At 37.3% G+C, this 27,037-nt stretch overlaps 1 protein-coding gene across 3 annotated transcripts in view; it reads left to right on the forward strand.

The window, feature by feature from the left end:
- The first annotated feature begins 371 nt into the window (after positions 1-371).
- Positions 372-27,037, forward strand: part of LOC135222808 (uncharacterized) — a 271,962-nt gene continuing 245,296 nt past the window's right edge. Inside the window, exons 1-2 of one of the 3 annotated variants that reach the window (XM_064261112.1) lie at positions 414-528; positions 22,407-22,562. The gene's annotated coding sequence lies outside the window, so the exon portion shown is untranslated. Of the gene's footprint in view, positions 529-22,406; positions 22,563-27,037 lie in introns of all 3 variants that reach the window. The other 2 variants (XM_064261110.1, XM_064261111.1) reach the window with 2 other exon arrangements.

Below are 27,037 nucleotides of genomic sequence, written 5' to 3' on the forward strand. Positions count from 1 at the left end.
ATGTAAGAAATAATAACGTGTTCTAACTAAGCAGACTTATGTTTAAATTTCACATTGAAAAACAACATTTGAACTTTAATGTCATCTACATTTCAAGCTATCCATGAAAAATTTAATTCTGAATATACCACAAATTATGCGCACACGTTTCGTCATTGTTTAAAATCTTTACTATTCTTCGAGTATTATTGACAATCGGTAGCTGCAAAGTGGCAGGAGTCTTCATAAACAGACGGGATTTCGGATGAGTATGGCCGGCCGCCGGGTCGCTACATTCGATGGTTTGACGTTACTAGAGTTCTCTGCTCAGAGACCGCATCTCTCCCTCCACAATACCGTCCGGTCCCCCCATAACCCAGCCTCGTCGCTCAGCTGACTGAGTGAGCTGCTGCCTCCTCCCCTCCTGTTTGTGTGTGTGAGCTTTGTCAGTGTGAGATTAGCAACGGACGTGGCGGCGTGCGCCAGTGGACTTCGTCTCATTGTTTGTGACTTCTTGTTGAAAGTGAAATTTATTTACATACAATACACGTAAGTTAATTATATTTGTTCATGTTTATTTACTATTCTGTCAGCATTCCAAATTGTTGCTTTGTTTCGAAGTGTAAAAAGGATATGCAACATGTGTTTACGAAGACAACAATGGGCGCAAAGTATTTTTGCGTATTCTTTGCCTGCCTAAGTAGAAATCTAACCCCCAGGAGGATACGGGCTTATCCTTCCAGATGTTAACACTGGACAAGTCAGTCACTCTGGGTCGAAGGATAATTTGCAGGAATGTTTTGACGAATTAAGTGCTTGTTATTCTCTCGGTGACCGTTAAGATTTATCATTCGTCTGTTACGGGATGGGAAGTTTCTTTTAAAACAAATATTCGCGCCCAGGAACCCACATACACACATGCATATATATATATATATATATATATATATATATATATATATATATATATATATTATATATATAACGATATGCGTAAATGTCAGCTAAGTAAAAGTAAGTAATGTATTTTGGAGTTTATTTTATTTTATAAATATGCATGGTAACATTCTTATGCTGTAAAGATAGTTTTTTTCCTATTAATACAAATGTGTTTATGTACGCACTTGTGGTTCCCGATGAATTACACAAATCAAACTTAACATAAAATATTCTCACTGGCATTCAGTAAGGTACAAATTGCAAATGTAGAGATGCCGGGAATAACTGACTTTATTCATGAGTAGCAACATTCCTCAGTCAATCTCAATTCGGTTTTTGAAACTTTAGGGCGCATGTAAGTTTAACGTTTTGTTTGTTTCTTTTGTTTTATTTCATTTTCCTTGTAAGGACTCTCCATAAAAAAGATATGTTTAATACATCATACATATATACATACACGTGTGCATGTATATATATATATATATATATATATATATAAACTATATATATATATATATATATATATATATATATATGTATGTATGTATATATATAAAAATGAGAGAGAGAGAGAGATTCGAACTTGCAGTGTTCCTACTAAGTCTTCATACTTTCATATTTAGTCATGACATATGATTATTGTGTGATTCTTGATCTCAAAAGGTCTTGAATTTCTTGTAGGTAGGTATCAACTTCGTACTCAACAAGCATGAAGAGCGTGTGTGTGTATATATATATATATATCTATATATATATATATATATATATATATATATATATAGTAGTGTGTGTATATTTATACACTTCAAGTTTGTTGAATACGAAGATGATACCTACCCACACGAAATTCAAGACCTTTTGAGATCAAGAATCACACAATAATCATATGTCATGACTAAAATATGAAAGTATGAAGACTTAGTAGGAACACTGCAAGTTCGAATCTCTCTCTCTCTCTCTCTCTCTTTGACAGCATTTTTACCAAGACACTAGTTTCTTTATGAATATTGACGCAAGGCAAAACAAGCTGGATGTATTCATGTTCTTAACTAATGTGTATGTTTGACAAAGCCCCCTCAGAATGAGACGTGTTTAATTTGGGAGGCATGGCACCAGTAATGTGTTTTAGCCATCTAGCGTTATAGAAGTCAGCATGAAATTTTAAGTAATTATGATTTGATAATGTTTCCTGTTATTTTCTTTTTGTTTTTATGTCGTTTTTGGAATTAAAGTATGCTTCCATGTGATCTTATATAGTATATCATATATATATATATATATATATATATATATATTATGTATATATGTATATATATATATATATATATATATATAATTTATATTATATTGCAAATAAAATACAACATATGCATATATATATATATATATATATATATATATATATATATATATATATATAATTAATATATATATACACACACACACACACACACACGAATTGTTGTCACATCACCGTAACGTTTTAACAACCATTAAGCCACAAATGTTGAATATCTAATTCGCCCCACTTCGGGAATATGTATACATATATATATATATATAAATATGTATATACATACATATACATATACACACATCACGCGTCACCACATGTAAGCTGATCGGTTTCAACTTAGCTTTATTTCCAAGGCAAACTGAAACCGGTCAGGAAATACGTATATACACCCAGTCTTTAAATTTTTCACTTGTGGGTGTGAGTGATAAATGAATCACGTGTTGAAGGTATGTTTGTATGTATTTATACGGTTCATATTTTATTAATATGTATTGAATAATAGGCGTAGAAAATTATACAAAAGGGTGTTTGTGTTTCTCAAGTAGTGATAATGTTACTGAGTACAGTCATCAAATATGGTCTCACGGAATCATACAAATACAGTTTGTTTTTAGCGAGGAGTAAGCAAGTAAAGTGATTGATTGACTGAAAATTTTCTGGCGTTGCATGAAAGAGAGTATTAATGTAAACGGGAATAATTTGCAAGTAAACTGGTGATGTCCTTTTCAAGGTCTTGGTTAGGATAGCGTGAATTTTATTTCCTGCTTTCACAGCTCCTCCACGGTGAGCATAGGAGGTTGATGTCATATTTCCCCATTTTCAATTTGTTTGTCGTGCCACTGTCACTGGACAGGAAAATAGCAGACCAGGATGGAGTTTGGACAGTGAGAAAATGAATACTTGTACCACTACTTATGACTACTTGCAGTGTTCTTGCAACTTCTGCCGACTATCGCGCTTCCCCTCCTCACCACATTGCCACATCGCGCCAATACCACGAAATGAATAACAGAGCAGGGATTACATTTTGTTGGAAACCCGGGGGGAGCCAGCATGACTTTTAAAACTGACTTGGTTGGTCACTTTTTATCACAAATGGTGTCACGAAATCTGTGGTTGTCCAAACCAGAAATAATTGAATATTTGAAGAACATTTGTGCATCATTTATAAGCCAGCGAAGGGACGCACGCATAGGGGCACTTAGAACTCATGATGGTCCTCTTGTACAGTTTTCCACTTCAAGAGATGTCTGGGCTCGTCCCAGCGGACATAATTCATTTCTCAAACGGCGTTCATTTGTGCACTATTTTTATTTTCATCGACTTTTTTCCATTTTTCACATCTGGGCATTCTCTTCTGTGGAAGATTATTGAACGATTGAATGGGTTTGTCGTGCGTAGTTTAATGATAATAATAACATAATGAGCATTATAAGTAAGAATTTCTTCAATGATTTGCTGTCTATGCTGTGATATACCTGAACGACAAGCCGTCTTGAATGATATTTCTTAATGTAGACAGTTTATAAATATTAGTGTGTAGTCTCCAGAAATGGTCGACATTTGAAAGGGTGGTTTGTGAACGTTAGCAAGGTCTACCCAAACCCCGAGATAGTGGATCTTGTCTCCTAAAGTGTTTCCAGGACCGTTGTTATCCTGTTCCTTTTGTCTTCTTGTATTTTTGTTTCTGCTGGTTTTTTTTTTTTTTTTTATTTTTTTTAATTTTAGGAGAGAGGAAATGTGCACGCAAATGCACGGCCGACCGCTTCGTTTTGTATAGCGTAACATGTTTATTCAAGATTAAAATAAACGTGATATTATTGACAACAATACTTCCGTTACTATTGTTATTATTATGAAGATTTAAGTACTCAATATTCAGTTTAATGTACCCATACATCTCATCCGTACAGATAAAGAACATAAAATCATCGGTAGATAATAGGAATCCTGCATCCAAACAAGATTAAGAATTCGCTTGATCGACGATGACGTAGATCCCAAACTAACATCCGTTAGGATCACTGAGCATAATATGAATTTTGAAGTATAAAATGCTGCTAATATACCCCAGAGTTAAATGGCCCCTAAAATGACCGGAAAAATACTTTTAGCTTGAAATCCGTTATAATCTCTACCTGTCTGGTCCTTACTGTCTTATCTTTATCTTGTCACTCGATCTTCGTTAAGGTCGTTACTCTTTTCATAGAGGTGGGAGAGGAACCCAAAGCGCTTATTTTTAGACCACGCATGAAGGAAACAGTAGTGGTTGTGAAAAAAAAAAAAAAATGGCATCCCCCCCTCTCAAAAAAGAAAAACGCTCTGGTTCAGTCAGCATTTGACTTGTGGTTGGATTCGAATAAAAATAGAAAATGCTAAAAGGCCAACGACATCGCTGTGTGGAGGTCGAGATTGAAATATTGTTTTAAATAGTTTCAGTTCGATGTAGAGTGAAATGCGTAATGGTCGAGAATAGTATATCCCTGTAGCGGGTAGTGTCGTCAGTGCACCTCGTGCATGACTAAAAGTAGCTAAGATGCTCTGCGACCCCTTTCCTTGCTGTTATTGTACCTCCATTCATATTCTCTTTCCTTCCATCTTGCTGTCCACCCTCTCCTAACAATTGTTTCTTGGTGCAACTGCTTTGAGGTTTTCCTCCTGTTGCGCCTTTCAAACCGTTGTACTTCGTTTCATCGCTCAATGACCGCATAAGAAGTCCTAGTGCTTGGCCTTTGGTCAAACTTCTGTATTCTATTCTATTGACGTATTATAGTAGAATAAGAAATTTTTGCTATCGAAATTAACAATAATTTTAAACAGGTCTAGAGTCAGACGACCTGAAAAAAATGTTAACGTATATAGACAGTCGTTCGAACACTGACAACGTTAACATTTTATTAAATGTAAGAATCAAAATTCTATATCTTTCATTCGTAACAAACCAAAAACACGAGTGATTCATCGTTTGACAGCTCTAAACAATTCTCATTCGTTTCCGAGGACGCAGGTAGGAACGTCTCGCAAAGCCAAGACTGAGAAGACATTGAGTGAGTCACGTAGCGTGCATGTTTCCACCGAAAGAATGTTTTCCGGCAATGAGTGAGTGAGTCAGTCAGACCTGACAAGAACGATCGTCCAGTTTCAGACCTGACGAATACAGACACGAATCCCACACCTTAATTTTGTTTGTGTGGTGCAAAACCACGATTATTGAGTAATCTTGTATTATATATTCCTCTCCTCCTCACTTGCCGCCCTCCCCCCATTTTTTTCCACATAGACATTTTATGACGTTGAACCTTCCGTACCGAAAGAAATGAGTGGCCGTTGTTTTTCATAATAATAAAAATAGTTTAATGCGTTCCCTGCCAAACTTGTAAGCACAGAGTTAGGTTTTATAATTAATTGGTTTAGTCCCTTAGTTTGCTTTCACACTATAAAGGGGTTTTCCAGTAAACCGACCGTGAAAAACCATTGATTCCCGACGGTATACTATATTATATTTATGGGAGGATGCGGATTCGGAAGGCTATTGCTTTTAGCCCAGTTATTCGACTCCACTGTTTGGTACCAAGGTGACACGAAGATCAAGTTACGTACCAAGAGTAAATCTGGTAAAAAGTTAAATAATCAGTTAGGATATGATATTATTTTGGCGAAGTTTTGAAATGTTTTCTGAATACAGGAAAATAAAATTAGATAAAGAATGATCCGATGGTACATTCATGGAGTTATGCAATGTTGGCATAACTTCCATTATCGACTGCCAAAATGACCATACCTTTATTCAATATTTAAATGCTCCCCTCTAAAGCTTTTTATGCATTGTGTTTCCAGATACCTGTACATCCGGACGTTTACGACCTTACAATGGTTGCTGCAGACTTTTACCTTCTGTGACGTCATTTCCACTAAATAATTCTCTTTGCATTTGAGCACTGTCTCTCTCTCTCTCTCTCTCTCTCTCTCTCTCTCTCTCTCTCTCTCTCTCTCTCTCTCGTAAGCGTTAGTCAACTTATGTTTCGAATTTCTTGCGAATGTAGGGCAAAATTGTTGAATCAGTTTCTAGTTATAACAATAAATTCGCAAGGCACAAGACTTTTATGAATTTATTGTTTAAAGCTCATCTTTTGAGTTTGATACCCTTGGCTCATTAACTTCTGTTTTTACTAATGTATGTCAGAGGCGCGACACACACACACACACACACACACATATATATATATATATATATATATATATATATATATATATATACATATATATATATATATATTATATATATATATATATATATATATATGTGTGTATATATATATGTGTGTGTGTGTGTGTGTGTGTGTGTGTGTGTTTTAGTGACTGAGTGAGTGGGAGACCGGATATTGTCGTTGGGCTGGTAGTATAGAACAATTCAGTGTATGGGTTTAGTTTGTGGAGGATTATTTTTTCTTTGTCAAAACACGGAGGTGATGAGGCACTTGGCTTGCAGCCTCACACCACACGTTAATAAGATTATACGGAGACGGAAAGGTACCAACGGCTAGGATAACTCACTGTAGGAAAAAACAAGAACATATATAATATATATATATAATATATTATATATATAATATATATATATGTATATATATATAATAATCAACGGCGTATATATATATATATATATATTATATATATATATATATATATATAATATATATATATATATATAATCAACACGCCGTTACGTGTGGGGCAGAAGTTTATTTCTGACTCACATCGGGATCGAACCCAGCCGGGTCTCTCAACTGAAGGGAAGAGCGCTATCAACAGGACCACACAGGTGTATAGTCCGATTGGCCAATAGTTAGTGAAAACTTTTCTAAACAATTCCCCTTCGGTTTATTAATGGACCTATCACTCCTGTTTACTCATGAATATGTAGACAGACAGTAGTTTGCTGTTGAAAGTTAAAGCTGTTTCTGCTTTAGGATCGGTGTTTTCTATTTTTCCATAAAATATTCTCGTCTGTTTTATTGACGCTGACAGCCAAGCCGTAAAGAGAAAAATGTAACATAGCATACAACTCCATTTATTTTGGACGCTGGTCCGGAATTTCGACAATTGGAACGACATTAAACGCATTTAACCATAGGTCCACATTTTTCAGTTCCATGCCAGAATACTTTACAAAAATGATTTCTGTCTAAGCCATTGGAAGGAAGAGTGCCCAAATGCCAAGCCAGCAGCAGCCGAAGCCCATGTTTTACAGAAATACTGATGTGACGGGAAACAAGATCCGTTCAGTAGCCCATACCCGAAGGAAACTGCACATAACGGGGAAAGAGAAGATTTGGGTCTTGCCAAGAAGGAAGCGACAGACCAGCAGAAAGAGTTTTCCAAAGCGTGAAATCACAGGAAATGTGGAAAACGGCGACGTGGTGGGCGTCACAAGGCTGCCCTCCTGGCTGGTCGGTCAGTGGTCAACAGCCACCTCTGGTGTCCTGACAGTTGGGAGGTAAAGATTCATAGTGAATGGCGCCATCCGTTTTTGCGTTCTTGTCTACGTACACTAATCGATCCCGTGAGAAAAAAAGTTAAAGCTTAAGGCCCTGGTTTGACTAAACGTATTTCCATGTCCGTATTAAACCTATTTTATTAATAAACTGCTGAATTATAAATATTTTAGCGGGAAACTGCTTATATTTTTGCCCCATTTTATTCACAATGAGCACAAATTCTTAATGAAAGAGCAACAAGGCCGCATAGCCAGCTCCCATTGAATAGAATGTCTGTACGTGAACAAGAACGTTAAAACTGCATATAATAGTCAGTGAGCAAAGTAATGCTTATGGCTAGCAAAAACAAAACGCATAGCTATTACTTGTTAAGTAACAGTAAATAAAACGGTACATGTATTTAAGAACAAATAACCAGACAAAAAGGTAGAAGCTAAAAGGAAATAAACAGCAACAGGTGTGCATCTTCTAGCAAAGAAACTCGGACCGGAGGATATGGAAGGCCACGGAGCCGAGGCCAAAGCTCAGGCCAGTCCAAAGTTTGACAACTGGTTATAAGGTTACCTGGGCAACAAATGCAGCGCTTTAGACGACGGGGCGCAACAAATAGCACCAATGACATTCCAATCATTGTGAAAAATATTCCTGAAAGGGATGGATGTTGAGAGCCCACGGCTGCCCATAAATTATAGCACTGCTAATGGAATCTGGAAATAAACAGACGAAGGTCGGCCAAGGTTGGAAGCCGTTACAGCGCGTAATAGTTCACCTGGACACTCATTTGCATGTTATTGACTTCCGCGTCACTAATTGGACGTACCGGGTGCCAATGTTTAGCGTTATAATGGATGGTGCAATCTGGCATCCCACCAGAACTCGTTAAATATTTATATGGATCCATTATGGGGCCACATGTCTGAAATGCGCTGCTTCTGAAATTGTATCCGGTGTTGTTCAAGAACGAAGGGAATGCGATGAGTTCAGTTTCGCGGATTTGGAAATGTTATTGGTTATGATAATATTCCCAGTCTATAAGGTCTTCGAGCGAATGTTTGTGATGATGATGATAATAATACTTGATATAACAGTGAAGTACCTGAAGTCTTCATTAGTAGCTCATAATGGTCGATTCTACCATACTTTCTCCCTTTTCGTGGTTCTGGAATCCTTAGTTAGAAAAACATCTTTCATAAATTTCTTGGGTTACATGATTGATTGTGTAGTTGACGAACGAACGAAATATGCTTTTAAATGCATTATTTATTATTATTATTATTATTAGTAGTAGTAGTAGTAGTAATTAGTAGTAGTAGTAGTAATTAGTAGTAGTAGTAGTAGTAGTGGAATTACAAGGATGGAAGTGGTGATGCTCATAAGAACCATTGCAAAAAACTTGAAAATGCTGCTAACTTACGATTAGCACCCTTAGTTGGACAAATTTGACTGTTGCATATATGCTCTTAAAATGATAAAACTTAAAAATCCGGATCAAAATTTCGTAAGACTAACGTACATTTCGAGCAGAAACAATTACCGAAAAAAAGCAAACAAACAAAAGGCAGGGAGAGGGGAATCTTGTCATCTATGATTTATTTATGAAAATATTGACACGATAACGTCACACAATAAGTCCCTGTATTTACTAAGTAAGATCACTGATAATGATGATGATGATGACAATATGAAGATTAAAAAGTACTCGAGAAGAATCCAGCTGTTAAGAATGAAAGTGTAGTCTTTGAGTCTGTCATTAGTTTTTTAGTTACCGCCTACCAATTACGTATTCATTCTCTCCTATACATATTTTGTATGCGTATTATATTATTAATATTACTCTTCCCGTATTTGTGTGGAAAACCTTCAAGAAGAGAGATTGAAATGAAATCTTTATTTGTTTGTGCCATAGTGAAGTTTATTTAATACATGAGCAAAATTTTCCAACTGATTTTGTATCCACGATCTTAACAAGAATAAAAAAAAAAAAGAGAGAGTTTGATTTAGGTGGATGCCTCTCATTTATGATCCCGATTGTTTTCATTTTAGCCTTGAGATTGACTCGGAATCTACACAAGCAACCGTGTAATTCTAAACAGACTCAGGTTACCTCAAATTCTACACAAGCAACCGTTTAAATCCGTAAATCGAGCGCCTCAGTGGCGTGATCGGTTTGGTCTTGGCGAGTTCGATTCTCGGGCATTCCATTGAGGGGTCAGAGATGTGTATTTCTGGTGATCGAAGTTCACTCTCGACGTGGTTCGGAAGTCACGTAAAGCCGCTGGTCCCGTTGCTAAATAACCACTGGTTCCATGCAACGTAAAATCACCAAACAAACAAATCCATAAATCAAAACAGACTCGGATTGCCTCAGTATCTACACTAGCAACGGTGCAAGTGTACAGACTCGTGGCATTTCCGTCTACTGCCGGGATGGGAATCCCATCATACTCTCTTGGAAGTAATTTAAGAAGAGAGGTTATTATCTGCGGTTCCCTGCCAGCTGTTTGGGCCAATGTTTGTTTGTTTCTGTTATTTTTAGGATTATTATATTATTGCCTTTGAAGAATACTGGATGCCCAAAATTCAAGTTATCTCTCTCTCTCTCTCTCTCTCTCTCTCTCTCTCTCTCTCTCTCTCTCTCATACTGTATACATACACCGCTGAGCATTGCATTGCCCGCAGAGAAATTTTCACTGAAGGCGCTAACACAATTTATATCACAAACTCGCGGATGCAGCTCCATAATAAATCAAATTCCTTTGGTTACGAATATTTATCTTCATTAGATATTAATTTAGAGTTTAGTGACATTGTGAAGCACTTAGAGAATGTATGTACCTATGTACATACATTCTGGATAAATACCATCACATGCATGCCCCTAGCAGTTATACGTGTTCAGCGTTGTTAACATGATCAGTCAGAGGCACCTATGTGTACCTACGGATCTCACACCACTAAATGATGTTTTTAAGGGTCCTCGCATGCTACCGAGATAAGAAGTTTATTCTAAGTTTGGCTCTGTTACCAGTAGTGGTACAGGGAAGCTAAATTACATTACATGAATACGCAAATATACGGCTGAAAGTATGCAACTAACTCTTTGACGATAAACAGTAGCCATATTGCTTTGTTACGGAACTGTTGCTTTCCGTTTACCGCTAAACTTCTTACTTCATATTTCTCCGTTGTTTATACCGTTATACGTATCTGTATATAATGTATGTATAATATATATATATATGTGTGTGTGCGTGTGTGTGTGTGCGCGCGTGCATTCTTTCTGTCCAGTCTAAGATCAAACTCTCTCTCTCTCTCTCTCTCTCTCTCTCTCTCTCTCTCTCTCTCTCTCTCTCTCTCTCTCTCTCTCTCTCTCAATCTGGTGTTCATAGTTTTGTTTCCAGAATTTTCTAGATTATTGCGCTGTTTTCATCGATCTTTGCAAGTTCAGAAAATTATTTTGTGACCAAACCCCCATTGCTATTTCATGCAAAGCTTCGAATAGCAATGCCAGCACTTCTCATCTCATCATTTTCCCAAAGGCTGAAGACGCAACTCGGGGAGGGGCCCCTGAACGCATTGTATACAGCAGATACTAAAGTGGCATGTGTGATTGTGTGCCCTGAAGCCATCCGCTTGAACATTACAGATAATCGAAGTGTAGGATGGAGAGGCTGGAGTTGGGATTGGGGTAGGAGTGAGGACTCTCTCTCTCTCTCTCTCTCTCTCTCTCTCTCTCTCTCTCTCTCTCTCACTGGTTGCGCGGACTTAATTCATCCCAGTGATTTGCCCTTGCTTCAAGGAAACACCCACCTGAAGCAGCCTCGGTTGTTGGTTACTTTTGCTCCCCTCTTCTTCTTCTTGGTTTGTTTCTGCCTCATGAATACAGCAGGCATATTTCACCATGATTTGTGTACATTTTCTAATGAGTCTGCAACTCGCTTTCACTAATGGATGTCTTAATCAGGTCCTTACTTTTATGTATAAATAAGCTCACACACACACATATATATATATATTTATAATATATATACACTACAAATATATATATAATATACACACTACATACATATATAAAAGTGAACGTTTGTATGTTTGTTTGTATACTTGTGCGCTATAGAAATCCGAACCGCTTGACCGATCTGGACAAATTTTGCCACTTGGCCATTATTTGACCCAACGTAGATAACGGTAGGTTTCAAACCTGTACCCCTGCCCCTTTCCCCTTCCAATTTATGTGGTAAATAAACTCTACGGGCTTATACTTCATTTCGTGTACTCGAGACCATAGAAATATATTACTGAAAAATTTAATACCTGGATGAAACGGACGGTCACCCCAGTAATATATGGATAAAAGGGGCAGTCGCCTATCAGTTCACCCATGACTAAGGGCTAAAGACCTTTTGCATCTACGATCATCTTCTTAGTGTGGAACTGTTAGTTTTGTTGGGCACTCCTTCATTCGTGTTGCAACGCCATTTTCATTTAACCAGTCAGCCAGTCCATCTTCATGCGACTTTCTTCTCAAGCTGGGGCACACAAAGCCATAATTAATGTATGACGGATACCTGTAACCGCTCGTAAAGAAACACTGATGGTAAACCACATAGTGTGGGTTCTGAAACTACTTATCCAGTCTGTGTGGACGTGGGTATGAGGTCAGCAACCTCATCTTATAGCTCATGCTTAAAACCTGGCCCCAGACATTGGAAGTCTGGTACGAGCGGCCATTGGGCACGGAAGCATGAAATGGGAGAAGATGATGGCAGACTTCTTAGAAGACGACCTCTTCCTCTTTGAGAAATTCGAAGGACTGTAGAGTTCCATATTTTAAGAGAACTAACTACCCTCACAAATCAGCTGAGACTGAGACTGTCCACTGTGTGATGTACCTGTTTCATAATGGATTATTGCACGTGTTTTATAATAAAAGCTTTCGCATTACAACGCGGGGCGCATTTGCTTTTCAAAAAAATTATTTTAGATAAACTGGTATATGCCTGCACAACAACAGTAATAATGATTCTTTCATTTCTGTTCGTGCATTCACATGGGAATTTAGGAAAGGAAAAAGTGATAAAAAGATGCCAATTTCATAATAGAATTACATGGATCGCAGGTAATGGATGGGATGCCAACCACACATTAAACCAAAAAGCTTGCATTAAACAATGTAAACGAAAGGCGTTCGTTCGCGTGTTTAGGAACGATGGAATGTGTTGCCATGAGAAACCAAATACAGATGGGGTGATTCGTGTAGTCGGAGTGACCACACGCCTTCATTTCAGAAAGTTACTTTAAAAGTCAAACAGTGTTCTCGGGTCATGATAAAACAAAATGCGGTATTAGGTCGACAACATAAGCTAAAGAAAATATCCGAAATATTCCTCTTATCTCACGATGCCAAGGAAAATTAAAATTTCGATCTTTTCACCTCGAAGTATAATCAACTCATCTGATCAATTCAAGAAATTTGAAATAGCACTTCGTGTTTGTTTAATTTTTCCTGTCACTGGGAAAATCTAAAGTAATACAGCTCATTAAGTAATTTGATAAGGGGGAACACTTTTTTTTCTTCTTCTTCTCTCGTCCCATAACATGTCACTCGGTACTGTACATATGTATGTACTATATATCTGTTTGTATATCCTCCAAGATAAACTGAGAAACTATACCAGAAGCGAAGGCAAGAGTATCACTTGAATAGTTTGTTTATATGTTAAAATAGTCTTATTCACTTGTCAGCCGCCCCCCCCCCCCCCCAAAAAAAAAAAAAAAAAAAAAAAAAAAAATAGATCAAACTTTCGTTATAGGCATGAGTAAGGTTTCCCAACCTATTTTCGCTTTAAAGCATTCTCTTTGTAAACAATAACGCTACATACCAATTTGCCGTCTATTAGAAAAATGTTTTTAAACCACTTTACATAAAATACGAGCGTCAGGTCTGGACGACAATACAGATCATTGATTTTGCTATCGCCGCGTGACAGCGTCGCCATTCCGAATTTAGAATATATTGCTTTGCTCAATGGAATTGTGACCTGCATGATTTATGACAGACATGCTGGAGTTGCACAGAAAGAAAATGCCAATTGTGTTCAAGGTTATGAAAAGGCTTGAGATAGCTTTGTCTGTCCATCCACTCTTGTTCTGTTCGCCCTCAGATCTTAAATACTACTGAGGCTAGAGGGCTGCAAGCTGCTATGTTGACCACCCACCCCCCAATCATCAAACTTACCAAATTATAGCCCTCTAGCCTCAGTAGTTTTTTTAAGCTTAAATATAGCCATAACCGTGCGTCTGGCAACGATATAGGACAGGTCACCACCGAGCCGTGAGTAAAGTTTCATTGACTGCGGCTCATACAGTATTATACCGAGACCACCGAAAGGTAGATGCATTTTCGGTTTCATTTTATTTATTTTTTATTTATATATTTTTTTTACCAATAGATGAATAATGCAGGAAAAATGGAAAAACGTGTTACCTGTTAGACATGTTAATTTAAAAGGTTGGAATAGACATTAGTGATTCTCCCTCTTTCCCTCTCTCTCTCCTTGTATTTGGCCTCCCCTTCCCCTCCCCGCTTGATGGACAATGCTACCTTTGACACCCAAAGAGTTATTATTGTGATTTGTGGCTTCTGTTTTCTCAGATTCACAGCCTTCTTTCTTTCAAAAGGCGCGTTTGTGGTTTTAGTTTGGTTTGGGCCTCAGGTTCTTCTTTATTACTGAATTTCTCTAAGTGTATCTGTCGTCTGTGAGTCCGTTTGTGTGTGTATGTGCGAGAAACAGAGAGAAAAAAGTTCCTATTGCAGCTACCGAGCATCCTCACTTTCTTATTGACGACCAAAATATTAGCTGTAAAGGTGTGAAAGTGATGACTCTCCGAGATTAGACAAGAAAAAGAAACTGGACTCTCCCTGCGTTTTTATTAATAAAGAATCCGTAACACATCAATGCATAAACTTGAAGAATTCCAATCATCTTTTGTCCCCGAAAACGACGGAGCCTCTTATCACTACAAAACTTTCTTTAATCAACGAGAAATTCTGACGAACGGCATTTTCTTTGCCGGAAGAAACCTCCTAAAACATTTTTAAAGCGATGTCAGACGAACGCTCTTTCTGGCATATTTTCCCATCTAACCGCCAAACTTTTTACCAAGTGGCCAATATTGGTGGCAGTATGGAAGTCCCGCCTTGAACTTTTTTCCTAAATTTTAAAAGTTTGTAGGGCCTGATTTTCCTCTCCCGGTAAAAAGCAGCACTAAGATTCCCAGGTTTTTAAGACCGTAAAATATATACCATTGAAAAAAGGCTTAAATGCAAATCAACGATTTATTGGCACCTTAAGTCCAGCGCTTCCTACGGTGATCCAGTATCTGACGAAGGTTCATTCTCCAATGAAAGACACTGATTCGATTCAACCTGGTTGTGATAATTTTATGTGTACCAGGTTTCAGACGTGTATTTATGACGTGTTTTTCTGTTGTATGGACGCACCCTACGGCATACATATTCATTTCTTTGCGAGGCGTATTCTGTTTATTGAATTGTTCATTGTGTTAATTTAGTGGGTCAATATGCTACGATAAAACTATTCAGTAGGTGTACGAAGCTGCCCTGAAAGTTTTCTTTTTGGCGTGGAATTTTATCCGAGATTCCGGAGTGAGGTGAATGCAGCAGTAACTGCTGCATGGAACCACCGCTCTTAGCAACGTCGTATTTGGAAAACCTGAAGCCAGTATTCCGAGGGTGTGAAATCTTGACTTGTATAAAATGCATATGGCGCTTCGAAAGCACCTTGCTGTCAAAATGGCAGATCTTATTGGCTTTGCTGAGTATTGCAAAAGGCTGCATTCCACACACAGCTTTGGTAATGGTGGGAATATTTAACTTTTGTTTCGCCAACAGAGAAAGACATAGAAGCAGGATGAGATGAAGCCTTTCCACTTTACTTTCTTAATCACCGAAACATTTCAACAAATTAGCAAACATGTAAAAACGTAGTTTTATGTAATTTTTTATATATGTTGAATCGCTGAAAATTATTTATTTTTCTTGCTAGTGATAATTAATCACTGAAATCAAAATATAGTGGCGCCAGTTATATGAGAGCTGATAGGCAGCTCATTGTCCTGGTTAACTATTTTAATACAACAATAATAATAATAATAATAAAATATAGTTAAATGTCATGAGTAAAAATCATATCCGAAAACTACAAAAAAAAAAAAAAAATTAAAATAAAATAAATAAGTGAATGAAGACAAACACAGCTCAACTGGAACTACAGCAAATCCTCGTTCTTCGTTATACTGCGAGAAGGGAAAGCTATTTCTGAAAAAAAAAAATTCCCAAAAACACTGCACCATAAGCTTTCTTGCATACAACCCATAGTTTTTAATGCTAATTGTTATAATACTTGTACGTACACTAGGTAGACTTACGTAGGAGTAAAACTCGATAAAACCTTTTTTATTGGGTTATCCAGCTCTTCATGAAATTCCGCAGTCTAGAACTGGACTGCATAAAGAATTGACCAAATATTCATTGACGCAAACGAAAACGAGTAAAAAATGCGCCGAAGTTACTTCGGCGCAACATCGAGTTTTCTGTACAGCGTATAAGGCTGTATGAAACTCTCAGCCACGACCCGGTGGTGCCTGTGTTATTGGCACCTATAGCGGTGCCAGACGCACGATCATGGCAAACTTTAACCTTAAATAAAATAAAACTACTGAGGCTAGAGAGCTGCAATTTGGTATGTTTGATGATTGGAGGGTGGATGATCAACATATCAATTAGCAGCCCCTCTAGCCTCAGTAGTCTTTAAGATCTGAGGGCGGACGGACAGACAAAGCCACCGCAATAGTTTTCTTTAAAAAAGAAAAAAAAAACCGGAAGCGAAGAACGTTGAAAGGCAATCTCGAATCCGCTTCCCTTCACTGACATTAAATCTTGTTTACCCATGATGTTTTCTCGGTTATTTTCGGTCATGTGATGTCAGTGACCGTTGCTATGGGCTTCTTTGATATTAAATTGTTTTCTTTGTCACAAACCAACGAGTAATTTCTAGAGTAAAACGCATTTATTTGTATTTTTGTTTTTGTGTTATTTCTTGATAATCATAACTGCATCATTGTCAGACGTATTTTATAATGTAATTTTGCTAAATGCCATTTTTATTTTGCCTTTCAATATTCCGTATTTAGATTACAAGACTGTCGATGAAAAGGCCTAGGCATAAAAGGTAAATAATTAGAGAAAAAGGGGAAAAGTTAGGGAAAGGGGAGAAATAAGAAAAGGGTGGGGCTGAACATAATTGAGCGAAGGAAGATTGTAAAAATCGGGAAATGAGTGGTGGGAAAGAAACACTTACCGAACTGAGTTAATAAAAGTTTGTTACTCTCCACTAAATAAATGCAAGATGTTGCCGTAGAATGTGAAGATTCCACACTTCGATAAAAGCATTATTAATTTGGAGAAGTTGTTGAAACGGCCTTAATTAATAATGCGCATTTCTTAGTATGGAATTCATGTAAAATACATACTACTTATATCATTTTCTCATTCCACTGTTGATTTTGAATTGACCGAATGAGGGTACCTACATCGCGAGAAACTCTAGGTGAAAAAAAGTAATGTCAATTCCTCACGTGATGAAGAAACAAACTAGAGAAGAAAGGGAAGGAAGGAAGTGATCTCTCAAGGTCTACTTTAGTCAAACGGCTATTTCGTCCTCTCCACATACAAGACTTGTAGAGGTTTTATCTGAGCATTGAACCTTCTTTGTTGTTACTATATCCCGTGTGAGTGCCCAAACAGGATGTGATGCGTTCGTAAGCAAGTCAAACGTCAACTTGTGCAACGCTGTTTCGTTGTTTTGTTTGCCTAAGCAAGTTTGTTGCATCCGATGTGCATCGCATGGCGCAATCAAGCTACATGATTAACTAATGATAACATTTGCAAAGTCTCTTTCTTGCCTCAGCAGACGATGAAACTTGCAGAAACAAAATTATTGTCGTTCTTCTCTAAAGCAGTGCACTTGTTAAATCAGAAAAAATAAAACCGAAGTCAAAGGATATTTATCTAGATTCTACAGCGAGCGCACCATGAATATTTAACAATTATTGATAGTGTTTTTTTTTATATAAAATCTTGCTTTTCTACATTGTGATAATTAATTCTCTAATGTTTATGTTCAAATTGAATCATAGACGACATGTTATCACTAAAGATACTAGTTATCACCCTTTATCAGTTGTCGTTTCTTCTTTATCAGATGATTTAAAGAGGCAAAACTCTGCACTGATTAACAGCCAGGGACGAGCACAAGATCCCCTGAATCTTGGTAGACTACCGTCGATAAGTTGTGAATAAGCTTCCCCATAACAACAAAATAATGGAGTTGACATTCAACTATTAATGGGGGTGTCTTCTTAGGTTCCATCCAACCTACCCTTTAAATTACTTTAAATGGAAGGAGTTCCCATTTAATTCATTGGTTGTGTTTTTCTCTTCTGAGGATTCGTCAAACCCGCTCTTTAAATGGGGCCGGGTTAAATTATACAGGAAAAGTGAAAGACTTCCGGTTCTCTGGAAGTCCATTTGGAGTGAGGTTGCAAGGCTGTTGGCCTTCTTCAACCAGGCTACATACACCCAAATTTGGCGAACTACCAGAGAGGAACAATTGATTTTTTTTAAACGATACATTGTCATCCGCCAGATGTACACCGAAATGTTCTTGTGAGAAGAAAGTTAACACGTGTCTCTTCAAGTGCAGATAATTTCTTCCATTTCCTTGGAAGAGTCGACTACCACCATATGACGTCACGTCATCGTTTGACACATCAGTTTTGCTCAAGACCTCATTTTTGAGAACTTTAACAACAGGCGCCATCACACTAAAGCTTCCCACATTACTTTATATTCGTAAAACATTTAAAGCGATTTTACTACTTCGTGCGTTTGGCAGACGCATTAGAATGAGCTTGTGTGCGTGTGCGTATGTGTGTGTGAGAAAGAAAGAGAGAGAGAGAGAATGAGTCTTTGATGTGCATATCATGAATCAAGGACATGAAAATTGTAGAAGTCCCGACTACGAACATTTCTTTTTTTGTGTCCCTGTTCTGACACAGATGAAGACCTTTTGATACATATTCTATCTATAGCGAAAATCTTTTAACACGGTTGAAAATATAATTTTTTCTCTAATATTTATTTTTGATTGTGATACAGTAATTATGCCATCCTTGCACGTGTAGGATTTTCAGATTCCCGCTTATCAGATAAGTGTAATGTGTTTAATTGCTGAACCTCTGAAATCAGGTTGATTTGAATATCAACGAGCTCACTCGGACACACCATATAGTGAATATGGGTATATATATATATATAATATATATATATATCTATATATATAATATTATATATATATGATATATATATATATATATATAATACTCAGCTTTATCCATAGTCAGTGGATGTTTAAGTGGACCTCCCCTGCGTTTATTGTCTTTCACATCTGGGATGCAATCGCGCCATCTTCTCAGAGGCCTTCGTATCCATAGCACTTGCATTTCTATGATCTCTCCCGCAACATGTCGTTCGTTATCTCCCCTCTTTACGAGAGGCCCAAACCATCTTAGTCTCAACATTCTTTACCATTTAAGTGAATTGCGCTGATCCTCTGACGTACTCATTCTTTTCGTATCCTCTTGTCTCTCCACTCATCCATCTTATTTTGTTCTTTTTTTTTTCCAGTGGTGCCGCTTTTAGTCCTTCTATTATAGTATGTATTGAGTCTTACCGCCACTATGTACCGTGTGTGTGTATTATATAAATAAATATATATATACACATATGCGTGTGTGCGTGCGAGCGCCCCCTTCCTTAGGCTCAGTGCCGTTGAATCACATCAGATTCTACAATCGACCAATTCTCTCTGAACTTAGCCATGTTTCCTCTACTATGGTGTACAGTGGAAGCCGTCAATTTTCTTCGAACATGTACTGTACGCAGTAACAGGATTTCACTGACAGTGAGTAATTTCCTTATGAGTGACTCCAACGGAAAACGAGCCATCAGCACATTCCCTATGCAAGTGCTGAATTTAGAACTTGAATTCTGAAGATCTAGAAACATATCTGAGGACTTCGTTTACCCTCTTTCTAGAGAGACTGTCAGTTCCACTCATTATGAACCCTGACATCACACACATACGTGTATATATATATAATATATATATATATATATATATATATGTATTATATATATATATATAATATAGTAATATATATATATATATATATATATATATATATATGTGTGTGTGTGTGTGTGTGTGTATGTATGTGTGTGTCTGTGTGAAAGCGGAAGCTGAACAACATACCTACCTTATTTCTTTATCGAACAAAGAAGACTTTGTTCGTGCCACGTTCATTTGGGTCCGAGATTTGATGAGTGCGGGTGTACCAAAAGTTAAAAAAAAGAAGGGGGGGGGGGGGGGGAGGGAGTGGTTTCATGGAGATGCATCCCGGCCTTGGTTCCCCTCAGCCCTCGCAACTTCCAACACTTATCGTAGCCCGTGAAGCGAAGAGGTCTTGTTCCGGGTGAGTTTTGTTGCAAACATATATATATATATATATATATATATATATATATATATATATATATATATATATATATACTACTGCACATTTAACTATTTTAGTTATTTATGCAGAATTGATTTTTGATTTCCAAAGACTTATCTCATGGAACCTTCCATCATAAACTAAATGAAGTCGTTGAGTTGAAGAGGATGCTTCCTTGTGTAGAATAGTGAGGGAATTTTGTAAAATAACTTGTATCATCCAACGCATGACGGTTCGTGAAAGACTGCCTCTCTGCAGCGTGAAGGATCCTCTCCTGCTCTGCTAGTTACTTTTTTGTCAATGTTCATACGTATTTAGCCTCATTTATTTTATCCGATTTCTTAAGTGTCGCCTTCTGTTACATCTGGGTAGTCTTTTTGGAGTAGGCTTGCTGAGTCAAGGCGGTAATACTTTGCTTTGTTTCCTGGTATGCTAATTATGACTTAATGATAATAATCAAGGTACGATGGGGACACGGTGTTCTTATAATTGTTGGTTATGACGTGCCAAAATATTACACACGCAACACGCACACAAACACATTTATATATGTGTGTGTGTATGTATATATAATATATATATATCTATATATATATGATATATAGATATTAGATATATATTATATATATTTGTATATATATATATATATATATATATATATATATATATATATATATACACGTATATATATAAGGGGAGGAAAATGAAAAGGTGCCTGATATAGAGAGAGAGCGTATACCAAGACGTATTCAACTACTTGCTCGTCTTTGTTCTTCGTACGCTTTTTGAGAACGCTAATATCAGGGGGAATAATTGAATCATTCATGAAATAAAAACAAAAACGCTAAAGGTAGTAGGTTCTCATGGAAAGTTGTCATAGATATAAGAAAATAATAAAACATGAATTCCAGCGAAAGAGCTCTCGCAACAAAGGGACCCAGCGGTCTTTCAAACTGGGGTCTCTGGAACGCCTTTGTCGTCGGGTGGGTGAGCGTAAGCTGGAATTTCCTGGAAGAGGAACGGAGCACCGAATCTGCAACAGCAAATAGAGTTTACCCTCGGGATCTTGAACCAGATTCTCTTTGCCAGGATTCAAAGTGTTTACAGCCGGATCTTCAACCATTCCACTCACTCCCTCACTTCGGCATCACCTTCCTCTCCAGGCCTCGGTTTTTGGTGGCCGTCGTGATGTGATTCATTCACCTTTTTACCTTGGTCTGTCAGTTGCCTTTCTGCGTCTGTCTGTTGATCTGTCTATTTATAGGTGTGTGTTTACACATACATTATATATATACATACATTATATATATATATATATATATATATATATATATATATATATATATATATAATTATATTTTATATATATGTATATATACATATTTATAAAATATTTATATTTATGTGTGTTTGTGCCTGCACACACACATGCATTTATATATTACTTTATGCATGAATGTGTGTGTACATATATACATTCAAAGGGGTATTTCCAAAGGTTGTTTTCCTTGCGGCTCTTAGATGCAATCCAAAAATCAAGTGACTACAGGTGCGAACTCCCACGGCGTAGATCAACAGAGGCCCAAGGAATTCTCCCAGAAACGTGCTCAATCTTTTCTTCGCCCTATAATCGACCTCGAGTCTTGTTAGAACCACTGATTTTGTATATGCATATACTGAACTATGATGTGACAGTAAGGAAGGAAAGGTGCCCTCGTAAATATTAATTTATAGTCCAGTATTTTTCCTTTGTATGTGTGTTTGGAGAGAGAGAGAGAGAGAGCAAGGGGCGCCGGCCCGTGGAGGTGCCACGTTATCAAATAGAGAATTCACAAACGTTAATTAAGGGTTTCTGTTGATTTTCCCTAACCACTGTTTTCTTAGCGAGATTCCCTGTCCGTTTTCGGACGTGACCTATTTTCAGAGTCGACCATCTCGCTAAGCAATTAAGGAAACATTTTGAGAGAGAGAGAGAATAGCATATGACGTTATGTGTCTCGACGTCCCCTGCAGTTCTTTGTGATTGTATTTCCTTTTTATTGTTTTTTCAGACTAACGCAAGAGAGGAACCCCTTCCGCTGCTCTGCCCAATTTAAGGGCTGTATTGCAGGAGTTCTTGGTAAACGGCCATTAAGTTCGTCACTCCAATTGATTCCTGTGTGAACTCCCAGAAATGCTGGTGTGTGTGTTTGCTTTCCACTTTCAAGGTTCATTCTTTTCTGGCGACTTTTCTCTCCTTTTTCTCAAATTCAGTGTTACGTTCCGGGAATGTTCTTTATATATATACACACACAGTTATGAATATGTGTACGTGTGTATAGTATATACACATGTGTATGTGTGTTTAAAGAACATTGTGTGTGCGAGTGTCGACAGTCTCGCGTGCCCATTCCCTTCTATCGTTGAATTATAATGTTCATTTAAGCCACAAGGACTTCTTTTTCTCCGTAGTAAGTCAGACCGTAATAGGAATGCTTTGTCATTTTCCTAAAGGGTTTCTTGACAACACTCCGCTTTTCTTGGAACACCATCAACCAGCATTTGAATTATAATGGAGAACTTTCATTCTGGTTAATTTAGGCTCCGTATACTTTTTCGTGGTACGTAACGAGGTCTACGTAGATTAACGATTTAGGTTACGAAGTCATTCTCGATGTTTGTCGGTTTTTGTGACATTTCTCACATTGCCTTGTATTTCGCTGTACTTCATTATAAAAAGGCCCTTGAAAAGACCATCTGGAGGACTAAACGTGTCGAGCAGTGCATATTTCGTGGCTCATTTCTCTGTGGAGTAAATGTTCTACACCAGCTTCGTCATATTGAACGTTATGTGTATATATATATATATATATATATATATATATATATATATATATGTATATATATATAGATAGATAGATAGATAGATAGACATATCTATCTATCTATCTATCTATCTATCTATATATATATATATATATATATATATATATATATATATATATATATATATATATATATATATATATATATATATATATATATATATATATATATATATATATATATATAGTGTGTGTGTATGTGTTTGTGTGTGCGTATTGTTGACCACAAGGAAGAGAAGAAACATGATTTTAAAGCCTGACCGATGTCGGTTTTATTACAAACTAAACTGAACTAGCAGGACAGTATATACGAACACACAAACTGTAGGAAAACAAGTATTTGCACCTGACAGATGCCGGTAGGCGGGGTCCTACCCTCATTAGTGACAGGTCAAATTTTGCCTATTCTCGGAGAGTCCTGCTTCCGTTATCCCTTTCTCTCAAGTAGCTAACTTACACGTCAACTCGCTTAAATATTTCTTTTAAGATTAATGGATAAACTTATACATGATATTACTAATGTTCATGTTCTTGCTGAAACATTTTTTCTCATAAACTAGACTCAAGTTGTTTCTTTCTAGTTCATGATGTTTTTTGCCCAACTGATTGTATGATTGCTTTCACCGACGTATACAAAAATTCCACGGTTCACCTGTGTATTTCTTACACATCTTTTATACTGTTATATTATCTTTTCCAATATTTTTCTAGTTTGACCAATATAGAAGTTATCACAAGCATTACACTGAATCTGGTATACACATTCTCTAGCAATTCTTAGCATCAGCAACTTCAGTTAACTGGACAGATGGCTCATCAGCAGCTCATCGACCCACCCCCTGTAAGTTTTTTGATACTCGTCTTCTTCCTCCAGCAGCACTTTGCAGCTCTCGTCTTCTTTCCTCCCAAACGTTACAAAATTATTCGCTCTTTGTTTTTGTCTGCCTATCCATATTCTTCCAACGTAAGTTAATCGCTTCAAAAAACTCTTAATTCAATTTATTATAACATTTTTACCATATTACCGCTACGTTTCTCATCACTACAGATTTTTCGTGGGGGGCCAGGGGGCCGGGGGAAAGGTTTTAGAACTTATGGTATCTGCGGGGTGGCAAGCGAAGCGAGCCCTATCAGGGGGCGCTGTAAGCTCCTCCCCCCAAGAATTTTTGGAAATTTGTGCAAATTTTGGAGCATTTTGAAGCCATGTAAGAGCTGTATTGAGGTAATAAAGCAACAAACGTGTGCCTAACATCTAAAGATTTGTCAGATTCTTTTTCTTTCTTTCTTTGTTGTGAAAAAGCTAGCAATGTTTTGGCGTGATTTTGATCTCTTCATAATGGAAGGCCGGTGTACAATACATAATACAATTGCCAAGACAGGTGTAGTGGTTGGACTAATTCACTACATAAAATTATTACAACACCCCAGAATTGGGCATTAAACGGATTGCTGGACTCCTGACTGTTCTCGCTTAGAGAGAATCTTTCATTTAATGGTTTGATTATATAATGCTCGTTCAGCTAACCTTTCGACTAACGGCATGGAGCATTTTTTTTCTCTCTGCTTAAGCTCATGAAAAATAGCGAGTTCTGGCCAAAATTAGGCAACACTACTTTTACCTCAACATGTCTCATGCGCTCCTGACAAGTCATTGCCGTTTCTACCAGAGGCCCATCTCCCGTCTTTATCCCTAAACACACACACACACACAGTCTCTCTCTCTCTCTCTCTCTCTCTCTCTCTCTCCTTGAAGTGAAGTTTATTGTTATTATCATTATTTCAAAGGCTAAGGGGGCAAAGCAAGTTTTTTTGGGGGGAAGGGTTGGGGAGGTGCCGGCCATCGGTGTCTGAAAATCCCATCATGCATCCCTGGTTTTCCTTCCATAGTCTCTCTCTCTCTCTCTCTCTCTCTCTCTCTCTCTCTCTCTCTCTCTCTCTCTGACCAAATGGACCAAAAGAAAGTTCATGACAGAACTGAATGAGAGAATGTTGTGTTGAGGATGTATGGATAATAAATTGGTGAAAAAATAGGGCGAGGAAAAGATATGTTTAGTGTTTACGGCTTTTTACATCTTTGTGGACAAAGTCAGCAAGCAAATATAAGTCAGGACAGGACAGTAGATGTAGGTGCAAAGTTGTGTGACGAGAAATAAGATGGGTCGTGGATGGAGAGAAGAACAGCTGATGTCAGCAGTGATGTAGTAATGATGGTGAATAGTGGAGAGAAATTATAGACTAGTAAATGAACTTGAAAGTGGTTTCAAAAGGAACAAGTTAAAGAGTGATGATGACCAAGCAGGGAAGTGGAAAGTAGGAAGATGGGGCAGTGAATATTAATATGGGTAATTGAAAAAATGGAAGCAATAGATTTGTATAGGCATTTGAGAGTAAATATTCACTCGATGATGGTAAGAAGAGAGGTTGTGAAGGGATTATCTAATCAACTCTTCTCTATGGCCATGCAGTGTGTATTGTAAATGTGAAAGAAAACTGGTTGAAACTTCAGAGTGGAATTGTTTATTTAGTAATGTGACATACTAACTGAATGGGCAAGAAATGTGGAGATATGTAGGAGTGGTAAAGAGGGTATATATCGCACTGAAAGGGTGGATCATTGTTTTGAGATAGTTTAGCCATGTGTAAAGGATGGAGGATATTAACTTGGTGAAAATAGTGTTCAGTTCCTAAGCGCGAGGATCACAGAAGAATAGCTGGACACGTGGTGAGAAAGTGTTGCATAGGAAGAACCTCATCATCCAGCGAGATTTTGTGCAAGACGGCTGAATGATGAAGCAGTGAGTAGTGATTCTGACGCTCGCTGATGCTGATGAGTCTTGCTTAGGTTTATGAAGTGGCTGATGATCTGAAAGTTATTCACGGTTCAGCAGTTACAGTGCGAATGTGGCATTGATACTAGATTATTCTCAAGAGCATCCCAACAAAAAAGGGAACAGCTTTCCAATAAAAACACCCATGCGTGATATACATACATACATACATATATATATATATATATATATATATATATATATATATATATATATATATATATATATGTGTGTGTATATATATATGTGTGTATATATATATATATATATATATATATATATATATATATATATATATATATATTATATATATATACATGGTTGTGGTGGGGGGATACTTGTTTTCTGTCAAGATTTTATAGCATCGCAAACTTAACAAGCTAATAATAAAGTATTACGAACAAGATGACGTAATTATGAAAATATTACGACAACGAGGAGATTTCCTTCTTGGAAACCCCTTCGTTAATATAGTGAAAAAAATAATAATAATAAAGTAATTATAATATTAAAATATGGCTTTCGCTAATGCTGAGTGAACAACTTCGGCAACCCGAATCAAACTGCGAAACTGCTGCATTTATGGATTCTATTTCGCAGCCGAGTTGCAATAATTTGATTATTGTTTGGGGAGGGAGTGTCTAATCGGTTAAACCTAGACCACATTCCGTGTGCAGGTGCGTTTTCCCAGCGTAAGTTGGGTGCGCTGGAACCAACTGGCATTGATTACGAAGTTGGACGGACACATAAAGGTGCGTGCCCAGTCGTCCACTTCGAGAGAGAGAGAGAGAGAATTACCATTACCGGAAACGCTGTAGTCACTGCTCCCAATTTCCCGAGCTGGTTAAGAGGAGAAGGCATAGGCTATGCGAACAGGAACATGAACAGCGTTTTTTGTTTTTAGTCAAATAAAACACTCGTTGTCGTCGCATTGCTTCATTTTGATTTTAGAATTTGGTTACCATTTAAATCTAAGTTCAAAATGTCAGC

Source organism: Macrobrachium nipponense, chromosome 8 (genome assembly GCF_015104395.2).
Source record: "Macrobrachium nipponense isolate FS-2020 chromosome 8, ASM1510439v2, whole genome shotgun sequence".
Lineage (NCBI taxonomy): Eukaryota > Metazoa > Arthropoda > Malacostraca > Decapoda > Palaemonidae > Macrobrachium > Macrobrachium nipponense.